A 7,019-nucleotide genomic window follows, 5' to 3' on the forward strand; every position below is an offset into this window, starting at 1 on the left:
AACTGTACATATATCATTTTTCACTCGATCACTCACCCTTTGACATCAATGGCAAAGGTGAGATTCCAAAATCTTCAAACTATGAACAATAATCCAAACTTTTGCATCTAGACAAACTAAGTTTACACAAACCTCAAGATATCTACAAAATTGACTTTCAAAGCCTGAAAGTTGGTGTCCTATGTCTTCTTCAGATTCTTTGCTTTACCTATATTTCACCACTATCTCAATTGCCTCAAGTTTCGTATTCTTGGAAATGCATAAGACTTTTGAGTTGTCTCAAGCAATTCCAATTCCTTTTGCATAATTTCAAGCTTAGGAGTGAGAAGACTCCTTTGCTCTAGAAATCTCCTTTGGACTCTATCTTTCTCACACTGTAGTGTACTTATCCATTGATTTTATCAATTTTTTTCACAACTTGGCTAGATGATTCATACAGAGTAGCTAACTTCTCCAACCTTTCCTTTTCCTCCTTAATCATTTTATCAACATCTGCTATACACTTGGTCGATCTCATACAATGAATGTATGTCTTTTTACCCTAAAAAATACAAGCCTTCACATCTTTAATGTGTTCATCAACTATTTTTGTGTCACTAGCATTGGATGCACATATCTTATGAAATCTCTTTGCCTTGTATTCCTTGCATGCTCTCTAGTTGCTTGCTCCAAAGACTGAAAATGAGTATCAAGCTCATCTAACACCCTATCCAAGTTGTCCACAACTTAGCTGCTCTGAAATGTAAATGGTATAGGCAATATCTTATTTATACTGTCCAGAGCTCTACTTAGCACTCTTGCCTTCTTCTCTGTCTTCCTTTCTGACCTTTCTTTAGCCTTAGCAAAGGCTACCATCGAAATCTTCATCAACTGGTCTTCATCATATGGTTCCAAGTCTCCTTTCTCAACACTAGCAAGTGCCTTTTTGTTTAGATCACTTCCCAACAATGATGTCATATCAAAAGTAGTGGGAGACTCTCCACTTTCCTTATCTTTCTCTTTCTTTTTCCCTTTTCTTTCTCTTTCTTTTTCTTTCTGCTCAGTGCTCAATTCATTATTTCCTTGATTCTCAGATCTCTGATATCTATTTTTACTTCCTGATGCCCTATCCTGATGGTGTTTCATTTCTTTATATATCCTTCAAGATGTGGGAGACACATCCTTCAATTCACCAGGGGTGTGACTTTTACATAGGGTTGTTTATTAATAAAGTGCTGATGATCGGTTACCTTGGTCGGCCTCTTATTTAATTCCCTCAGTCTGCAATATTCAGATCGTGGGTGTGTATATAAATTTATTTATATTCAGATTGTGGGTGTGTATATAAATTTATTTATAGTTTTTCTTATTCGTCCAATAATAACTTTTCTTGCTTAGGGTTGGCACCATGCATTCATATATTTGCCTATACTTGATGATATAAATCAGCGACTAGGGTTTTTAAATGCTGTGACCAGGGATTATGAAAGCTGAAACTATGGTCTATGACAGGGCATGACACTTTGATTTAGATAATTATTAGGATTTGCTCTTGTCCAAATTCATCATGGGTATACACCAAAATTAGATGTGTTAGTTTCCTGATTTAATATTTTACCTAATATGACATTTCACATTTTTACAGTTTTAGCACAGGACTCCATTATGAATGCACCTACTATTTATCATTTGAGTTTTTAGTCTATTATTTTAAAAATTCAATTTATCTCCTTGTTGGGTTACATCTACTCTAGATGTCATGGCAGCAATGTTCTTTTGTCAAATTCATCCTTTGGGGGCTGACCTTTGGCTTTGATGCCATGATGTAGAGGTATCTCTTTTGTCAAATTTTATCCATTGTGGGGCATCTTTTAGTTTAGATGCCATAACAAAAGATGAAATATTTCAAACTCTAATTACACTTCGAATCTGATTTTGATTTTTGTTTGTGTTTTGCTTCATCATAATGTAATATTGCAACATGCAAACATGTAGATTGAACATGCAAAATAAATGATATAGATTTTCAAGGAAAACTAATTTGATGAAATATGGAGAAACAAAGTTAGCCAATGGGTATTCTTGTGATACTGTTTATAAATGCTGCTGCTACAAATCAGAAAATGCAGAATGACACCCTGTAACACATATCCAAAATATCTCCATACATAAGTTAACAAACCCTCTGAAGTTCTGCAAGATTGATCACTTAATCTCCATGAAAACCGATCAATGATGTGCAACTGTGAATCCTAAGATGAATTCACCAAGTGGGCTGATTTGTGTTTTCGTCCAAATCACCAAAGCCTCTAGGGTTTCCATCATGGGGTGTTATTGAACCTTCAAGCTTACAGAGAAAAAACTCAAAATGAAAATAACAATATAGATTACCTTCACAATTCCCTTTTTCCTCCTTTTATGACAACTTTTTCCCTATTTTGAGAGAAATGCTTTATTTCATTTCCCTCCAAAATGCAACTTTATGTCATATCTTAAAGTTGACAATAAAGTCAGTTTATTAATTAATTAACTTTTAATGATACTTATTTTTTGAAATCAATTTTAAATAAATAAATTAAAATAAAGTCATTCTTTTAATATATAAGTTTTTGGACAACTTTAAAATAATCAATTTAATTATTATTTTTTCACCAACCTTTGGGGACATTATGATCGTCTCTTCCCAAAGATTGCTTGCCCTCAAGCAATCCACACCTGCATGCTGAACCAAATGCCTGGATCCATATCAACTTTAGAAACATTGGTCCACTAGTCCGCTGCGCTACTTTGATAATAACAACATCATGTGTAGAGTTGGAGTTGTGGCAACTCATCACACTGAATTTAAATCCTCTTTATGTCTTGTATGCTATAATGCACAAAATCTGCCCTCTTACTAGTTGCATCATCAACCCATGTCTCATGACTATCTAGCCAAATTTGAATGCCAATATTAGGTGACCCCATAACATTGTCTCTTCTACTTTTTGCATCGTTGCCTAAGTTCGATCCTGGAGGTCGTATATTAGAAGAATGGAGTAATGGGTAGAGCATTCCTTCCACATATACAAGTAACCGACATTGATGGAGAAGAGGAAGAAATCACAAGGGAGGATTAGGTGACATGAGATTTGGTGGTACCTTGGGAAGTCTTTGTCAACCAATATGTTCAAAGGGAAGCCCAAGAGAAAGGTTCAAAAAAGCATGCTACAGGATGAACTTTCGGTGCCACCAGTGGTGTAGGACCTTGGACAAATTCCTCGGTTGCTGGCAAGAAACTTGGTACGCGTGGATGAAGAAAGAGCCAAAATACAAAGAGAGTGGAGAAGGCGCCAAGTGCTCCAACAATTGATTGAAAGTACACAGGAACTTCAGGAGAGACAATCCAAGGTAGAAAAACAAACAAAATAATTCATGCCCCTTCTTCTAAACAAGGACCCAAGGCAAGTACAACACGAAGAAGCTGATGGGGAAACTGCCTTGCGGGGATTCCTACAAAGCAGGGAACAGGAAGAAAGATGTTGCCACTTAACTGAACATGTAAATCAATACCAAGAGCGAAATCAACTCAAAGATAACTTATTTGGAAATACAATAAAGGGCATTGCCAATTTGGCAATCTCGGAAAGAAGGTGAAGGAAAGACGGTTGGACGGAACCTGAGACCTTGATTGTTACATCCCAATTTTTTACCTAGCTTGAAATATAGCCATTGAGGTTTGCATAAAGTCAGTTGGCAGTTTAATTTGATATAATTTGGCGAAATGGTAAGATAGTTGGTCGTAATGATTTCAAGTGAAGATGACATGTTCGTTGGTCGTTAATTGCGGATTCATGGAATTAAGATGAAAGGTTAATTGTTATGATTCTTTATAATTTATTATTTAATTACAGAGAAATTTCTTGCAGGGAGCATGTCGAAGGGGTGGAAGCTTTGTCAGAAAATAATTAGGCAAGGCATCACCATTACTGGGTAGACAGGTAGAGGACCTAGCGATTTGTGATAGGATACATCTGTGGAACTGCACGAGTTATTTAAATAAATAATTTAATTAAAAATAATTGAGTTAAAATATAACACGTATCTTAAAGGATTTTAATTTATCTTTCATCATATTATTTTTACTAAATATTTAATTACGTGCATTTAAATATAAAATGATTTGGCACCATTATCATTTAATAATTTATTAGTTGTACATTATAATAATGTTCGAATTATAATAATTGTATTATTATAATTTTCGAATTTTAATCTTCCAATTCTTCTTTCCAACTTCTTATTCGATTTTATAATTGGAAATCATATAGACTTCTTGGGAATTCGAATAGGTTTTTGTAACTGCAAGAAGTTGTTAAGTCAGGCTCTTCTTTTAATTGAGTTTCATACCTGAAACGATTCATTCTTCTTTCCTTCTCATTTTTTTTTCCCTCCTTTCTTTCTTTTCGCTTAAGTCGATTTGAATAAGTTTCAAATATAATCTTGTAACTAAAGGTAGCTGTAAGGTCTGGCTCATTTCTATATTATGGAAACCTTAATGTATATCGGCATTCCTATTCCTTGCTTTGGTGTCCATTACTACTTGAAGCTTTCAAGCCATTTGCATTCGAGTTTCCCCAACTAACAACCAAATTAGTTGCAGAAGTAATAGAGGGTTTTACCTTGCATACGGCTGAATAAGCTTGCCGCGGTTTGGAGTCTTCTCAAGCATTCGAGCTATTCGTTAATTCTACAGTGTCATGTAAGGTTCATAATTGCATACAATGAAAATGTCTTCCATTCCATACTATTTGTTAAAGCATGGTAGTTGTTCTTGTAGCAGTCATATGTGTTCTTCACCTTCAATTTAAGTGTGCCAGTATTATTGTAGAAATTACGCTCTGAGATTGAAGTTTTTCTTCACCTTTTTACTCTGCCTCTAAGACAATCGTAATGCAAGATAGTGAGTGAAGTCGACTAAGACTTCTTTATAAACAATATGACCTTTAATCAGTCGGTTGCCATAACATTAATTTCCTTTTCAAGTTTGAAACTTTCATGATGTTCGAATATGCAATAATCTGAATCCTTCTTGAAAATTTGTCATCTCAAATTACATTTATTTTTGCTATGTGATATAATTAATTGAGAATAAACGATAAACTAGAGCATCAAGGAGTTCACCAGGCTAAAAGCCAGAATATGGTGAAGAAGGTGTGAAGCATATCTGTAAAGTTAATTTGAAGGCACCAAGGAATCACCAGCTTAATGGCCTAAACAAGTTGAGGAGGTGAAGAGAACTGACAAAAATGAGATTGACATTAGTATCATAAAAATAATACATAAAAAATTACTTTAGCTCATGTATGCTCCATTCATGTAGAATGTTGTCAATTTTGAGATCTTAAAAGAGTAAATTATAGAATGTGAAATGACGGTTGTATGTAATCTTCTCGAAATAAAATTGATAGAGCTGTCTGCTTTGAGAAATTTCGAATACTTGAGATTCACTTGGCTGTGTGGCCACGAAATACGGTGATGAAGTGAAAAAGAGGAATCTGTATCAGTTATGACATTTCAATATTTATTATTTAATATGAATCAATTAATAGCTTATGCACATTCCTGTTATTGTGATCTCCTGCTAATAAATCGAATGGTGAGTTATTTACTAGGAAGCGTATTAGATGGCAAGATGATCCCTGTCTATTCCGGGTAGGGAGGGCCTTTCTCATTAGAGATCGTGTGGGGATATGTTGTGGTCTGAGGTTGGGTGGTTAAGCCCCTGACAATGTTTCATCTCACTCAAGATGTCAAACATGGGACAGACAAAGATAAGATAAGCATTCAATTGTTTATTAGAAACAGGTATTATCATTTTTATTTATGAGGAGGTAAGATTGAATTGAATTAAATTCATTGTTATCATTATTTTACACTTAGATAGATTTGTGAATTGTTTTCATTTATATGAAAATCGAATATAAGTGTTTATCTAATCTTGAGAAACTGTCACAGTTAAGCAATTCGGACGGAATGGAATTTGAAGCCCTAATTGATTGAGAGATTACTGGAATCCTAAATGATACAGTGGTATCAAAAGTCCTAATTGAATTTGTAGTTGCGGAAGCCCTATTTGAATCAGGGGTATCAGAAGCCCTAATTGAATCTGTGGTTGCGGAAGCCCTATTTGAATCAGGGGTATCAAATGCCCTAATTGAATCCGTGGTTGCAGAAGCCCTATTTGAATCAGTGGTATCGGAAGCCCTAATTGAATCTGTGGTATTGGAAGCCCTAGTTGAATCCGTGGTTGTTGAAGCCCTAAGTGATATAGCAGTATCAAAAGCCCTAAATGAACCGATGGTAAATGATGCCCTAATTGAAATAGTGGTGGTTGTAGAAGCATCCCTAGTCTGATTCGAACTTAGTTTTACGAGGTATGTGGTTTTCAATTTCTGTAGTAATTTCATTTGATGGTAATTCAAGTTTTTAGTTAAGAAATTTTGTTTAACTTTTTTTTAATGATAAATCTTATTCACATGAACATGAATGATATAACTGTCTTCTTATGAAACGAAGTAGTAACTGTATTCCTTGAGTATGTTGGATGTTATTTTAGACTCGAGAGAAAACCAAATGTTACATATGGTATCAAAGCGCTGGGTTCAATGCTGAAACCTTGGGTCTAGCACTATTTCTGAGAAACTGAAATGTATATGTTGAAAAGATTTATTTTGCATAATTGGAAAAACACATTGCAAAATAATTCAGAATAGCCAGGAAGGCTGAAATGATATAAAGTGGACAAAAGTATAAACTATGATATCATAAAGGCGAAACCTAATTAAAAAGATAAAAAGGATTGGCAAGTTGAGTGGTGGAGATCGGGTTTGATAACCCAAATTTTGAAATCCTTGGCCAGGGTGGAATTAGGCTGATTTGCGGATTGTCCAGATGCTTCAATTATTTTGTCGAATAACTGTTGGGACTTTAACCAAACAAGTGATCTTTGTTGATTGTCCAGATGTTTCAGTTATTTTGTCGACGCTTCAGTTGTTTTG

The 7,019-nt window shown here is 34.8% G+C and overlaps 1 long non-coding RNA gene across 3 annotated transcripts in view; it reads left to right on the forward strand.

Annotated features, from left to right (window-relative positions):
- The window catches only part of LOC149579431 (uncharacterized), a 97,746-nt gene that overhangs the window by 9,988 nt on the left and 80,739 nt on the right, over positions 1-7,019 (forward strand). The gene's annotated exons all lie outside the window — the stretch shown is intronic.

This window comes from Cupressus sempervirens, chromosome 1 (genome assembly GCF_028749045.1).
Source record: "Cupressus sempervirens isolate cs-2001-9-10 chromosome 1, ASM2874904v1, whole genome shotgun sequence".
In the NCBI taxonomy this organism is placed as follows: domain Eukaryota; kingdom Viridiplantae; phylum Streptophyta; class Pinopsida; order Cupressales; family Cupressaceae; genus Cupressus; species Cupressus sempervirens.